Genomic DNA, 16,346 nt, shown 5'->3' on the forward strand with positions numbered 1-16,346 from the left:
CATCATCAACCTCTGGAGGAAGGCAACAAGGATTTCTGGTTAGCAGGTGTGCCTACCTGGAGTGTGGGGTGTGGTGGTGTTGTGACCTGTGTCCCCTGGCTTGCCCAGGGCGACACATTAGCGCCGTATTGTGCCGCATGGGCTTGCGTTTCGTCCGTTTTTTGCCCCATGCGGCAGATTTAGCCGATGCAGCAACCGGATGGAATATTGCCTGGCACGTTTTTTTGTCCGGCAAAAAAAAAGCGCATTGCGCCGCATCCGGCCAATGCGGCGCGATTTGCAATGCATGCCGCGTCCTGCGGCAAACACCGCATCCGGCCACCGCATGCGTTTTTTTTTCACTGTGCATGCTCAATAGCCTGCCGCAAGCGGCAAAAACCAGACGGGCCGCATGTTAAAAACTTATGCAAAGGATGCGGCATTGTCGCCGCATCCGTTGCATAGGTTTTAGAGCCGGATTGTCCGGCTCTGCTAAAACCGGATGTGTGAAAGCAGCCTAACATGCAGATTAACTCCATATCTGCACGTTAGTAGCATTTTCCCATGTAACAGGTTTCCTTTAAATTTTCGATATATCCACAGGACATGCCAAAAATATAACCTCCTATGGAATGTAGATTGTGAGCCCCAAAGGGAATAGTGAACATTTCTGTAAAGCCCTGCTGCATATGATGGCGCTATATAAGTGGATATGTCGCGGGCAGGGAGGACGCCACTGCGCTGCGCTCGCTAATGCTCGGGTCCGGCGCTGCTGCGATGGGTGCTCGGTGGCTCGAGCGGTGGGCCGGATCCGGGGACTCGAGCGGCGCTCCTCGCCCGTGAGTGAAAGGGGTGGTTGGTTTGGGGGATTTAGTCCGTGACGCCACCCACGGGTTGTGGTGAAGATGGGCACCACCGCTGCTGATAACGGGGATCCCGGGAGTGATGGTGGGGAGCAGCTGGGATGTTGTTTTCCCCCTCCGTGTGTAGGGGTCGGTGGTCCCGGGGCCCGATGATGTGACGGGGAGGCAGGGTTGGTGAGGTGCAGGGTTGCAGGGACAGCGCGGCGCGGTGCCGGATGGCACGGGTGTACTCACTCAGCAAGAAAGGTACAAAGTCCTCGGTAAACCAAACGGCTGGATGGATGGGTCCCGCAGCCGGCTGCAGTGCTTCTCCCCGGACAGGTGATGGCGGCTGTCTTTCCCTGCACCTTGATGTTCTCCTTCTGACTACTATGGATTCCCAACGGTAGTCCGCTCCCCGGTGTATGGGTACCGGAGGAGCCCGTTTGCCCTCAGGCGCTGGCAATTGGATCTCTAGCCTTAGGCGGTATACCCTCATGGTGTGGGCTGTTGCCTTCAATCGGGACTTTTGCTGTTGTGAAACCCCTGGGGTTCCAGCCACATTCGGATCTGACTATTGACGGCGGCTCCAAGCCTGGTCGGGGTCCGATGGCCCTGCCTGTGTGTGCTGGCTTCACTTCGCTCCCCGGTCGGTACCGGCGGGCCGTCGCCCGTCCCCGGTCCTACGGTTCCGCGTTGCTCTACCACTCCTGCAGACGGCCACCACCGTCTGCCAACCTTGCTGTCAGTGCCTGGGCCACAAACCCAGACACCCAAGTGCTTGCTCCTCTCACTTCCAATTCCTCAACTGTTCAGTCACTTTTCCCTCCTCCAGGCCTGTGAACTCCTCGGTGGGTGGAGCCAACCGCTTAGCTCCGCCCCACCTGGTGTGGACATCAGACACTGGAGGGAGGCAACAAGGATTTTTTGTTTGGCTGGTGTCCCTGTCTAGTGGGGATGGGGGTGTTTGTGTGTTATCTGTGATGACCTGGCTAGGCCAGGGCGCCACAGATACAATAAATAAATGTCTAATAGGTGATCCCATGACCCCGTGTCTCGCTTAGTGCTGTGGTCTGTGTCTGAAGAAGTGGCTGTATATATGTGTCTTTTTTATTTTTTTCGGAGTACTAGCAGTAGTACCCGATGTTGCCCAGATAGTCTCTCTCTCTCTCACTCTCTGTCTGTTTGCACCCTCTCTGTGTGTCTCTTTGTCTTTTTCTCTCTCTCTGCCTGTCTGTCTCTTCGTCTCTCTGTATCTCTCCCTGTCTGCCTTTTTCTCTCTCTTTCTCTGCTTTTCTGTCTGTCTCTCTGCCTCTCTCTATCTCTGTCAGTCTCTCTGTTTCTCTCTATGGGGAGATAAGGTATGCACACCAGTGACTATGTAAGGGAATACATGAAATAGCAGAAACTGCTGTGTGAATACTGACTTGAAAAATCCAATAGCTATATGCAAGAGTGAATATGTGAAAAATGGAATCTGCATTACTGCCATGAACATATGAATCAAGAGAAATTTAGCTACTGTGAATTGATCAATGCAATAGAGCCCCAACACTACGCCAAAGTATTTCTCTACGTTGGGGTCCCTAGCTTGTGTGTGTCCTCTCATGCAGTTAAAAAACTTGCCGTGTATGGGAAGCTGAGACCCAGGCTATTTATGCATATGATATGGATTGGCAATAGATGTGGTTGGGGAGGGTTCACAAACGAAAAACTACTAACAAATAAGGAATAACGTTTGGAACACCATTCTAAGTCTGAACTGGGTGCAAAAACCTAAAAAAAACATCACTATGGGGAGATAAGGTATGCACACCAGTGACTATGTAAGGGGAATACATGAAATAGCAGAAACTGCTGTGTGAATACTGACTTGAAAAATCCAATAGCTATATGTAAGAGTGAAAATGTGAAAAATGGAATCTGCATTACTGCCATGAACATATGAATCAAGAGAAATTTAGCTACTGAATTGATCAATGCAATAGAGCCCCAACACTACGCCAAAGTATTTCTCTACGTTGGGGTCCCTAGCTTCCCATACACAGTAAGTTTTTTAACTGCATGAGAGGACACACACAAGCTAGGGACCCCAACGTAGAGAAATACTTTGGCATAGTGTTGGGGCTATATTGCATTGATCAATTCAGTAGCTTAATTTCTCTTTATTCATATGTTCATGGCAGTAATGCAGATTCCATTTTTCACATTTCACTCTTACATATAGCTATTGGATTTTTCAAGTCAGTATTCACACAGCAGTTTCTGCTATTTCATGTATTCCCCTTACATAGTCATTGGTGTGCATACCTTATCTCCCCATAGTGATGTTTTTTAGGTTTTTGCACCCAGTTCAGACTTAGAATGGTGTTCCAAACGTTATTCCTTATTTCTCTGTTTCTCTCTGTCTGTCTCTCTGTCTCCCTCTCTCTCCGTTTCTCTCTATGTCGCTGTCTGTTTCTCTGCTGGTCTCTGTCTCGCTCTCTGTCTGTCTCTGTTTCTCTGTCTCTCTCTTTCTCTCTCTGTGTGCCTCTTTCTCTGTCTTTCTATCTGTCTCTCTGTCTGTCTCTGTCTGTTCCTGTCTCTATATTCCTCTCTCCACCAATATCATGTTACCTCACACATGAGCTTCTTATAGTAACAACTAGAAGGTGGCCCGATTCTAACATATCGGGTAGTCTAGAATGTGTATGTAGGTTAGCAGATTGAATAATAAGGTAATGAATGGACTTGATGGGTTAGGTTTAATTTAGTATTCTTATAATTGTTTATTGGTTTTAAAATGACAAACAACAGAAGGAACAGTTTTAATAGATGAGTCTAATGTTTAATGATGTCCATGGCTTCTAATGAAAGAAGGCCATGAACAGTGTAAAGTTAAGTAAAAATATGCTGATGCTGTGATGTGGCCCAATGCTGGTATGTGCCCCCATCGTGGTGCAGCCACCATCCTGACATGTGCCCCCATCCTGCGGGGTAATGTGTGCAAGGGGCGGAGTGCGGGGGGTGGAGCCGAGCGGGGCCATGGAGCTGAGGACGTCAGTGCCAGGGACTGCATGGCTGGGGACAGGTGACTATTCGTGTGTGTGTGTGTGTGTGTGTGTGTTCGTTCAGTGTATACATGCGGAGTGCGGGGGGTGGAGTCAAGTGGGGTAATGTGTGCGGGGGGTGGAGGCAAGCGGCGGGTATGAGTCGGCTGGGTTGCCGGTGTGGGCTCCCGGGGGTGCAGCACTCACCGGGGAGTCAGGGCTCCATGTGGGTGCGGGGAAAAGTGTCAGGCGTCGTCCTGTCGGCTCGTAGTTCTGGCTGTTCAGTTAGCTGAGCCGTTGGTCGCAGGCTCTTTAGCACGCGCAGTGTGGCAACGGTTGTCACTGTAATGACGTCATTTTGGAGCAAGACAGACAGAATAAGGCAATTATATATATACTAGAAGGTGGCCCGATTCTACGCATCGGGTATTCTAGAATTTACGTATTGTGTAGTTAATGTATGATTTTTGTTTTATATATATATATATATATATATATATATATATATATATATAGATGTTGTTGCGTGTAGTTACCAAGTGTTTGTGTAGGACACTGTACATGTTCTGGGTGTTGACTGGGTGTGGCGGGGGGTGAGAGCGGTGTTGTATGTGTGTTGCGTGTGTTGCATTGTTTGTGGAGCGCTGTGTCTGTCGCGTTGTGTGTGTTGCGCGGTTTGTGTGGGTGTGGTGTGTTTTGGGGGGAGGTATGTTTTGTGCAATGTGTGTGTTGTGCGGTATGTGGGTATATTTATGTATGCCGCGGTGTTTGTGTGTTGGGTGTTGTGTGTGTGTGCAGCGTTGTCTGTGTGTGTGGGTGTGTGTGTATGGCGGTGTTTGTGGTTCCCAGTGTGTGTGTGGTGTGTTGTGTGTGTGTGTGTGTTGGGGGGAGGTGTGCACCTCCCATCGTGCTCCATCCCCCCATGCTGCGCACCCCCCATCGTGCCCCATCCCCCATGCTGCGCACTCCCCATCGTGCTACATCCCCCATGCTGCGCACTCCCCATCGTGCTACATCCCCCATGCTGCGCACTCCCCATCGTGCTACATCCCCCATGCTGCGCACTTCCCATCGTGCTACATCCCCCATGCTGCGCACCCCCCATCGTGCTCCATCCCCCATGCTATAATAGTTCTCCTATTATACTCAGAGAGGAGTATAATAGGAGGACTGTAATAGGAGGAGTAGTCCTGGGGGGAGAGGAGTATAATGCCGGCTCCCTGCACATGTGTACCGGGATCCGGTGTACGCTGGTAACTATGATACACATCTGGTAACTAAGGGACCTTAGTTACCCGATGTGTATAATGGTTACCAGCGTTCACGGGCTCCGTCAAGATCCCAGCATCGCAAGGTTATGTCTTGCGCTGCTGGGATCGTGACGGAGCCGGTGTACACTGGTAACTATGATACACATCGGGTAACCAAGGGACCTTAGTTACCCGATGTGTATAATGGTTACCAGCGTTCACGGGCTCCTTCAAGATCCCAGCATCGCAAGGTTATGTCTAGCGCTGCTGGGATCGTGACGGAGCCGGTGTATACTGGCAACTATGATACACATCGGGTAACCAAGGGACCTTAGTTACCCGATGTGTATAATGGTTACCAGCGTTCACCGGCTCCGTCACGATCCCAGCATCGCAAGTTTATGTCTGGCAAGGCGTGCGGAGGGCCGGGGCGAGCAGCCAATCCATGCGGAGGGCGGGGCCATGGCGAGCCCAGCGGCCAATCAGCTTTGTGTCACCGTAAGGACACAATTTTGGAGCAAGACAAACAGACAGACAGACAGACAGAATAAGGCAATTATATATATAGACTAGAAGGTGGCCCGATTCTACGCATCGGGTATTCTAGAATTTACGTATTGTGTAGTTCATGTATGATTTTTGTTATACATATATATATATATATATATATATATATATATATATATATATATATATATATATATATATATATATATATATAGATGTTGTTATGTGTAGTTACCAAGTGTTTGTGTAGGGCGCTGTACATGTTCTGGGTGTTGTCTGGGTGTGGCGGGGGGTGAGAGCGGTGTTGTATGTGTGTTGCGTGTGTTGCGTTGTTTGTGGAGCGCTGTGTGTCTGTAGCGTTGTGTGTGTGTGTGTTGCGCGGTTTGTGTGGGTGTGGTGTGTTTTGGGGGGAGGTATGTTTTGTGCAATGTGTGTGTTGTGCGGTATGTGCGTATATTTATGTATGCCGCGGTGTTTGTGTGTTGGGTGTTGTGTGTGTGCGGCGTTGTCTGTGTGTGTGGGTGTCTGTGTATGGCGGTGTTTGTGGTTCCCAGTGTGTGTGTGGTGTGTTGTGTGTGTGTGTTGGGGGGAGGTGTGCACCTCCCATCGTGCTCCATCTCCCATGTTGCGCACCCCCCATCGTGCCCCACCCCCCATCGTGCTCCATCTCCTATGCTGCGCATTCCCCATCGTGCTCCATCCCCGATGCTGCACACCCCCCATCGTGCTCCATCTCCTATGCTGCGCATTCCCCATCGTGCTCCATCCCCGATGCTGCACACCCCCCATCGTGCTCCATCCCCCATGCTGCGCACTCCCTATCGTGCTCCATCCCCCATGCTGCGCACTCCCCATCGTGCTCCATCCCCCATGTTGCGCACCCCCCATCGTGCCCCATCCCCCATGCTGCGCACCCCCCATCGTGCTCCATCCCCCATGCTGCCCACCCCCCATCCTGCTCCATCCCCTATGCTGCACATTCCCCATCGTGCTCCATCCCCGATGCTGCACACCCCCCATCGTGCTCCATCCCCCATGCTGCGCACTCCCTATCGTGCTCCATCCCCCATGCTGCGCACTCCCCATCGTGCTCCATCCCCCATGCTGCGCACTCCACATCGTGCTCCATCCCCCATGCTGCGCACCCCCCATCGTGCTACATCCCCCATGCTGCGCACCCCATCGTGCTCCATCCCCCATGCTATAATAGTTCTCCTATTATACTCAGAGAGGAGTATAATAGGAGGACTATAATAGGAGGAGTAGTCCTGGGGGGAGAGGAGTATAATGCCGGCTCCTTGCACATGTGTACCGGGAGCCGGTGTACGCTGGTAACTATGATACACATCGGGTAACTAAGGGACCTTAGTTACCCGATGTGTATAATGGTTACCAGCGTTCACCGGCTCCGTCAAGATCCAAGCATCGCAAGGTTATGTCTGGCGCTGCTGGGATCGTGACGGAGCCGGTGTACACTGGTAACTATGATACACATCGGGTAACTAAGGGACCTTAGTTACCCGATGTGTATAATGGTTACCAGCGTTCACCGGCTCCGTCACGATCCCAGCAGCGCAAGGTTATGTCTGGCGATGCGTGCGGAGGGCCGGGGCAAGTGGCCAATCCATGCGGAGGCCGGGGCCAGGCCGAGGCGAGCGACCAATCCGTGGGGGGGCGGAGCCGAGGCGAGTGGCCAATCCGTGGGGGGGGCGGGGCCATGGCGAGCCCAGCGGCCAATCAGCTTTGTGTCACCGTAAGGACACAATTTTGGAGCAAGACAGACAGACAGACAGACAGAATAAGGCAATTATATATATAGATAGATCTCCTTCGTTAGCTACAGCAACCAATCTGAGTTCCTATTAATGACCTGTAGCTCCCAGCTCCATTGACTTTAATGTAAGCAGGTTTTTTGGCAAACTGTAAAGTGCGGGGTTAAATTTTCCCCTCAAAACATAGTCTATGACGTTCCCTGAATCTCATGAGGCGTCTATGCAAAATTTTGTGATTGTAAATGCGACGGTGCGGATTCCTTTAGCAGACATACACACATACATACATACATACATACATACATACATACACACATACTGTACATACATACACCCTGTGAGGTAGCGTCGTCGGCTGCGCTGCAGAAGACACGGGATCCAGGCACCAAGGTTCACAGCACACGGTTTATTCCAAAGAAAAAAGTCCACAATATTACATATGTGCCTTTCCAGCAGAGAACTCAGGGAGATGTGATCACCCTCACACCCGGCACACCTGCCCTTGTTCCTGAATCTATTTATCCCTCCCTTCAGCCTGTAGGGAAAACAGCATTAACCCTATAGTGGATTATCATGGAGTGAGCACAACCGGGGCGAGACATACCGGCCGTCATAGATAACCCCGGTCACAGTCTCACATACCCCCCCCCTCAGTTCAAGCGTGCGGGGTTGAACTCCTGCCATCAAACATGGGCCGCGGGACAAGGCATCGGCGTTGCCCTGCAACCTACCGGCCCGGTGTTCAACCGTAAACCGGAAGTTCTGCAGAGAAAGGAACCACCGGGTAACCCGGGCATTCCGTTCCTTGGCGGACCTCATCCAGACCAGTGGAGAGTGATCCGTCACCAAGCGAAACTGCCGTCCCAGCAGGTAATAGCGTAGGGACTCCAAGGCCCACTTGATCGCCAGACACTCCTTCTCCACTACGCTATAATTCCGCTCGGGAGGGGTGAGCTTCCTACTTAAGAAGGTGACGGGGTGTTCCACCCCCTGAACCACCTGAGACAGCACTGCCCCCAGGCCGACCTCCGAGGCGTCAGTCTGTACTATGAACTCTTTCCGGAAATCAGGGTTTACAAGAACGGGCTGTCCGCACAGGACCTCCTTCAGGGCCCGGAAGGAGTCCTCGGCCTGCGGAGTCCAGCGCACCATGACGGACTTCTTGCCTTTGAGAAGGTCCGTCAAGGGGGCTGATAGTCCCGCAAAATCTTTTACAAACCTCCTGTAGTACCCCACGATACCCAGGAAGGCCCTAACCTGCTTCGTGGTCAGGGGTCTAGGCCACTTCTGGATCGCCTCCACTTTGTTAATTTGGGGCTTAATCACTCCTTGGCCTATTACGTAGCCCAAGTAGCGGGCTTCCGTGAGTCCCAACGCACATTTCTTGGGATTGGCTGTCAATCCGGCTGTTCGAAGCGCGTCCACCACCGCTTGTACCTGTTCCAAGTGGGTCTGCCAATCGGAGCTGTAAATAATGATGTCATCAAGGTACGCTGAAGCATACGCCTGGTGGGGTTCCAGCACTAAGTCCATCAACCTCTGGAACGTGGCTGGAGCGCCATGTAACCCAAAAGGCAAGACAACATAGTGGAAGAGACCCTCCGGCGTAACAAAAGCGGTTTTCTCCTTGGCGGACTCCGTTAGTGGCACCTGCCAGTACCCCTTGGTCAGGTCGAGCGTGGTAAAGTATCGCGCCTGTCCCAGCCTATCAATCAGCTCATCCACCCGGGGCATGGGGTAGAGATCAAACTTGGATATTTCGTTCAATCTCCTAAAGTCATTGCAGAACCTTAAGGAGCCATCGGGTTTTGGTATTAGGACAATCGGACTAGCCCATTCACTCCGGGATTTTTCGATGACCCCCAGGCGTAACATTGACTTTACTTCCTCTGATATGGCTTGTCGTCGAGCCTCCGGTACCCGGTATGACTTCAGGCGTACCTTCAGGTGGGGCTCGGTGACAATATCATGTCGTATCAGACTGGTCCTACCGGGCAGCTCGGAGAAGACATCGGGGTTCTGCTGAACCAACCGTCTGGCCTCTCGCCTCTGTGTCTTGGTGAGGGCTTCTCCAATCCTTACTTCCGGTTCGTCCCCTCCGGAGGTCGCTGGAGCCGGATGTGAACGACCCGAAGAGGAGGGAGGTGGGGAAAAAACAGCCATCAGGTTTTCCCGTTCCTGCCAAGGTTTTAATAGGTTGACATGGTATATTTGTTCAGGTTTCCGCCTACCGGGCTGCAATACTTTGTAGTTAACCACCCCGACTCTTTCCTTTATCTCGTAGGGGCCTTGCCACTGAGCCAGGAATTTACTCTCCGCCGTGGGAATCAATACCAACACCCGATCCCCGGGATTAAAGGTCCGCACGGCGGCTTGTCTATTGTAGCGGCCGCTTTGCGCGGCCTGAGCCTCCTGTAAATGCTCCTTCACAATTGGCATGACCGCGCTTATGCGGTTCTGCATACCCAAAATGTGTTCAATCACACTTTTATGGGGGGTGGGCTCCTGCTCCCAGGTTTCTTTTGCCAGGTCCAACAATCCCCGGGGATGTCGCCCGTATAACAATTCAAAAGGCGAAAACCCCGTGGATGCCTGTGGCACCTCTCGTATGGCAAACATCAAATAGGGAAGCATCATATCCCAGTCTTTCCCGTCTTTGGAAATCACCCTTTTGAGCATAGTTTTCAGGGTTTTATTGAATCGTTCCACTAAACCATCCGTCTGAGGATGATACACAGACGTACGCAACTGCTTGATCTGGAGTAGCCGGCATAGCTCTTTGGTCACTTTAGACATGAATGGGGTCCCCTGATCCGTAAGGATCTCCTTGGGCAACCCCACCCGGCAGAACACAGCAAACAACTCCCGAGCTATAAGCTTGGCTGCAGTATGTCTGAGAGGTATCGCCTCTGGATACCGGGTGGCATAGTCAACGATCACTAGGATATGCTGGTGCCCTCGAGCAGACTTTACGAGGGGCCCCACCAGATCCATCCCTATCCGTTCAAAAGGGACTTCTATAATGGGTAACGGTACCAACGGACTGCGAAAGTGGGTCAGGGGTGCGGTAAGCTGACACTCCGGGCAGGTTTCGCAGAACCGTTTTACCTCCCCAAAGACCCCGGGCCAATAGAACCTTTGCAATATTCGCTCCTGCGTTTTCTTGACCCCTAGGTGACCACTCATCAGGTGTTTATGAGCCAAGTCGAGGACCCGCCGGCGATACGGCTGGGGCACCACCAACTGCTCTACCCCTACGCCCCGTATTTCATCTACCCGGTAGAGTAAATCCTGCTTAAGAGCGAAATGGGGGTATCTTACCTGGGCACCAGGCAGCTGTGCCACCCCGTCAACTACTGTCACCCGACTCCGGGCATGTATTAATGTAGGGTCCTGGAGTTGGGCTGTCCCAAACGTATCCGGGGACGCCTCCAACTCCGGGATGGGCTCGACCGTCTCAGCCTCTCCTGCCAATACCTCTAGGGGCGACCTATCAGGTTCACATCCTGTCCCTATCATGGGGACCCCTACGGCAGGCGTCCCGGATTCAGGATTGTAGGGCTCAGGTCCCGGACTGACCAATATCTGAGGGGACTTAGGAGGTCCCTTCCATAAAGTCCAAAAATAGGGCAGATCCCTTCCTAGGATCACATCATAGGGAAGAGTATTAATAAGTCCCACCTCATGTTGCACCTGACCGCAAGGTGCTGTGATGGTGACTATCCCCGTGGGATAGTCTCGGCGGTCCCCATGTATGCAAACCACCCCCACGGTACGTCCGGTGGCCTTTACTTTAGCCCTTAGGGTTGATCGCACAAGGGTCACTAAGCTTCCGGAATCCAACAAGCCTGTAACCGGACATCCATTCACCTGAATTTGGCACAAGTGGGGCTCAGTCTCTGGGTAGACCAGGTCAGCGGTACACACCACCTGAGCATACATTGAACCCCGCCGGGTAACCCCACAATCCATGGGCTCCGTGGTGAGTGGACACTGGGCTTCCATATGTCCCACCCGCTGGCACCGCCAACATCTAATAGGGAAGGACACCCCCTTGACGAGTTGTCGTTTAGGGTACATAGTTTTCCGGACCTCAGGGACGGAGGGTGCAGCTTCAGACGGGACGGTAGCGGACTCCCGCACCGGTGTCAGCGGTGGGTCCTTGGCCCTAGGCTTGGAGGGGCCGAACCGCCGGGCGGTACGCAAAGTCTCAGTGTCCCGTATCAAGTCCTGCGTAGCCACATGCCGCTCTACCAGGGACACTAATTGGTCCAGGGTACTCGGGTCACCCTGTCCGACCCACCGTTGAACGGTGACGGGTAAAGTGCGCACAAAACGATCCACTACTACCCTTTCCACCATTTGCGCCGGGCTCAGAGTGTCAGGCTGCAACCACTTTTTTACAAGATGTAACAAGTCATAGGCCTGGGAGCGTACGGGTTTGGCTTCCTCAAAGAACCACTGATTTACCCGCTGAGCCCGTACATAGGTATTCACCCCCAACCGAGCCAGTATTTCGGCTTTCAGGGTCACATAGTCAATGGCGTCCTCGGTACAGAGGTCCAGGTATGCTTTTTGGGGTTCCCCCGTCAGATAAGGTGACAATACCTCAGCCCACTGCGGGGTCGGCAGCTTTTCCCGCTCGGCCACCCGTTCAAACACCGCCAGGAACGCTTCCACATCATCACCCGGGGTCATCTTTTGCAACGCTTGTCTCACCGCTTTCCGGACGCTGCCGTCATCACCCGATCCCGGGGTTGTTGCTGCCGGTCCGGCACGGATCGACTTGGCCAGGAGAACCATCTGTTCTTGGTGCCTTTTTTCCTGCAATTGCAAGGCTTGCTGCTGACGTGCATTGGCCTGCTCCATCTGTTCTTGGTGCACTTGCAAGGATTGCTGCTGACGTGCATTGGCCTGATCCATCTGTTCTTGGAATTTTTTTTCCTGCATTTGCAAGGATTGGAGCAGGTGTGCATTGGTCTGTTGCTGCTGTGCATTAGCCTGAGCCAAATGCTTTAGTATGTCCTCCATGGCGTCGCCGGGTTTGGGCTGTAGTATAGCCGCTCGAATCCAGGACATGTGCTACTGGGTCACCAGGAATGGATGCTACACCTCACCGGCTGTCATGCCCGCCGATTCTCCACCATATGTGAGGTAGCGTCGTCGGCTGCGCTGCAGAAGACACGGGATCCAGGCACCAAGGTTCACAGCACACGGTTTATTCCAAAGAAAAAAGTCCACAATATTACATATGTGCCTTTCCGGCAGAGAACTCAGGGAGATGTGATCACCCTCACACCCGGCACACCTGCCCTTGTTCCTGAATCTATTTATCCCTCCCTTCAGCCTGTAGGGAAAACAGCATTAACCCTATAGTGGATTATCATGGAGTGAGCACAACCGGGGCGAGACATACCGGCCGTCATAGATAACCCCGGTCACAGTCTCACAACCCATACATAAATACATAAAATCAGCTTTATACAGTGTGTCCACTCATATCCTGTCTACCGCCATTAACTTGAGAACGGCGGCCGCTATAGTCATAGAAGTGGTGTCTAGGTATAGTAAAGTAGCCATGCACTACGCAATGAAACCACCTATAGCGCCACCTGGTGAAAAACAACGGAGTCAGCATTTTTATCTCAAAAACGGAACGACATAGAGAAAAAAAATGAATTACAAAGTTGTAGGGCATCATCAATTTAATATGAATCAACACCTTGCATACAGAAATGCTATGATTAGAAAGTGTAAAACTCACAAGGCTGCAGAGGTGAAGCGATACCTCATGGAGACCTTCCTACAAGTCATTGGATATGGTGGCTGCGTGGAGTGGCCTCTACGCTCACCTGACCTGACCCCATTGGACTTCTTTCTGTGAGGTCACATCAAACAGCAGGTGTATGCGACCCCTCCACTAACATTGCAGGACCTACGACGACGTATCACAGATGCTTGTGCAAACATGTCACCTACCATATTGCACAACGTGCAGCAAGATACAGTATACTGTCCAGAGTCCAGATGTGCATTGCAGCTGACGGTGGCCACTTTGAGCATCAAAGTTAAATGAGCGCCATATGCGTGACCAGCATTCAATGTTTTGGGGGGTCATGGGTTTTATATCATAGCATTTCTGTATGCAAGGTGTCGATTCGTATTGAATTGATGATGCCCTACAGTTTTTTTATTCACTTTTTCTCTCTATCTTGTTCCATTTTTGACATAAAAATGATAACTCCATTGTTTTCCACCAGGTGGCACTATAGCTGGTTTTATTGCGTAGCGCATGGCTACTTTACTATACCTAGACACCTCTTCTATGCCTATAGCTGCCGCCATTCTCAAGTTAATGGCGGTGGACAGGATATGGGTGGACACACTGTATATTAGACTAGACACAGCAAAGCAAAGTGTGAAACTTCCAGTCCCTACTTTTGAGATAAGCCCGGGTCCTCAAAGTGAAACTCACAACTACTTACATAACATGGAACCCAGACACATTGCATGTGTTACGCCGCTGAGGCGTGGAGATGTACTGTGGACTCGCTGGATCACCGGGAGTCTGATGGTAGTAGATTGCCCAATACAGCAAGAGACCAGAGACAACTTGGAGTAAACAGAAAATGTTTTATTGAGAAATTGGTTACCAGAGCAGATGCTGAGAGGGCCCAAAGAGTCAAGATGCAGAGCACTATCGGAGGAGCAACAGGAAAGAGAACCCTTATACAGGGGTTATTCCGGCACAGATCCAGAGGGTGCGATGGCCGCTTGTAGGGGGATGACTCACACTGAGCACCCCGGAGGTCCCCTATCCCCTATCAGAAAATCTGCACATAACAAGCATGTTTTGGCAGAAAAAAATCTGATGAAAAAATGCACATTTTTTATTGCATTTGAACGCTATTTCATGGTTTTTTTCCTGCTTCTTTTCATGCGCTTTTTTGTCGTGGTGATTGTGTCGCGGGCGGAGGAGGGGACGCTGCGCTCTCCCACTGCTCGGGTCCGGCTGCTGCTGCTACTGCTGCTCGGTGGTGGCTCGAGCGGTGGGCCGGATCCCGGGGACTCGAGCGGCGTTCCTCGCCCGTGAGTGAAAAGGGGCATGGTTTTGGGGATTTATTGTCTGTGACGCCACCCACGGTTGTGGTGAGGTTGTGACACCACCGCTGCTCTGGACGGGGATCCCAGGAGCGATGACAGGGAGCAGCTTGGATGTTGGTTCTCCCCTCCGTGGGTAGGGGGTTGGTTGTCCCGGGGCCAGGTGAGGATGGTAGGGATGGATGGCAGGCGGGTTACGAGCCTGGTGAGGTGCAGGGTCGCGGGGGCAGCGCTGTGCCGCACGGCACGGAAGTACTCACTCAGCCAATCACAAAGACACAGTCCTTGGTAAAACACACGGCTGGATGGACGGGGCCCACTGACGGCTGCGGTGGTTTCTGCTCCCGGTAGGTTGATGGTGACTGCCTTTCCCTGCACCTGTGTAATGTGTACGGTTCCAATGGGTTCCCACCGGTAACCCGCTCCCCAGCTTGGATGGGTGCTGAAGGAGCCCCTTTTGCCTGTAGGCTCTGGCCCTGGGAACTGTAGCCTTGGAGGTGACTGTGTTTCCCTTCACGGTTTGAGCTGTCGCCTTCAATCGGGTCTTGACTGCTGGGAAACCCCGGAGGTTCCCTTCGCTAACGGATTTGACAATTTCAACGGCAACTCCTAGCCTTGTCAGGGTCCGTAAGCCCTGCCGGATGGTGCTGGCTTCTCTTTGTTCACTGGTCTGGTACCGCCGGGCCACCGCCCGTCCACGGTCCTTACGGCTCACTCTAATTGGCCTCTCCTGCAGACGGTCACCACCGTCTGCCAACCTTGCTGTATCGTTCGGGCCACACACTCGGACGCCGTCAGACAGTTGCTCTCTTGCCACTTCACTCCTCTCCTCTCAAACTAATCTGCTTTCTTTTCCCGCCTCCAGGACTGTGAACTCCTCGGTGGGCGGGACCAACCGCCTGGCCCACCCCCTGGTGTGGACATCAGCCCCTGGAGGAAGGCAACAAGGATTTTGTGTTTGGCTTTGGTGTGCCTAACCGGGGTGTCGGATGTGTGGGTGGTGTTCTGTGACGACCTGGCTTGTCCAGGGCGCCACATTCCCCCTTAGTAAAATGCAGACCGTCCGCGGGCTGCCCGTCCATCACCGGTTTTATTTTAACTGCAAAAAGATAAGAACAGGTAAAACAAGCATTTTCAATCTTCCCATAACGGGAGGTACATTTCTTAAACGTTACCAACATTTTAATAAATAACGGTTACGGCTTCCGTTCTCTCCCACCCAAGCAACCTGGCCCTGATGCTGCCCCTAAGCATATGGGCAGCACCCCTTGACCCCAGTCCAGCACCAAGTTGCCCGAGCAGGTTCTGTCCCTTTCAGGGGACCCACGTCCTTGGGGACCCCTGAACCCCCTGGAGGATCGCCACCGGTTCCGGTAGTGGCGGGCCTGGGCCATCACTTTCCTCCAGGCCCATCCTCCCAAATCTGCCTCTCCGGAGGCGGTTACGGTTTTAAGCCAACATATATTTTTATTTTCATACCACAAGTTCGTGGTTGCCCTGCTAGTTCTCGGGCTTGTCCATAGCAGTTTCTACGCATCGGTTTCAAGGGGTCCCAATGGGGACCAGTTGCCGGAAACGACCGGTTCAATCAAGTTGCAAATCAGGTGAACTTCTCAGATAATCATTTTTACTTATCATTCAGAAACTCTTAAACAACGTTGCTGGTGGTCCCAACGGGGACAACTTGCAGCGGAGCTCCGCAGCCATCACTCTAGGTTTTCTGCTGAGGTGGCCTCATCCTCTGCTACCAACATGTCGAACATGCAGTGACAGGCCTGTTGGGAGAGGGGTGCCCGGTATCCGTTCCCACCGGTGCACGGGATGTAATAAACCACCGGCTCTCCCTCGTAGCGGAGACGCTCACTC

Source organism: Anomaloglossus baeobatrachus, chromosome 8, assembly GCF_048569485.1.
Source record: "Anomaloglossus baeobatrachus isolate aAnoBae1 chromosome 8, aAnoBae1.hap1, whole genome shotgun sequence".
Taxonomy (NCBI): domain Eukaryota; kingdom Metazoa; phylum Chordata; class Amphibia; order Anura; family Aromobatidae; genus Anomaloglossus; species Anomaloglossus baeobatrachus.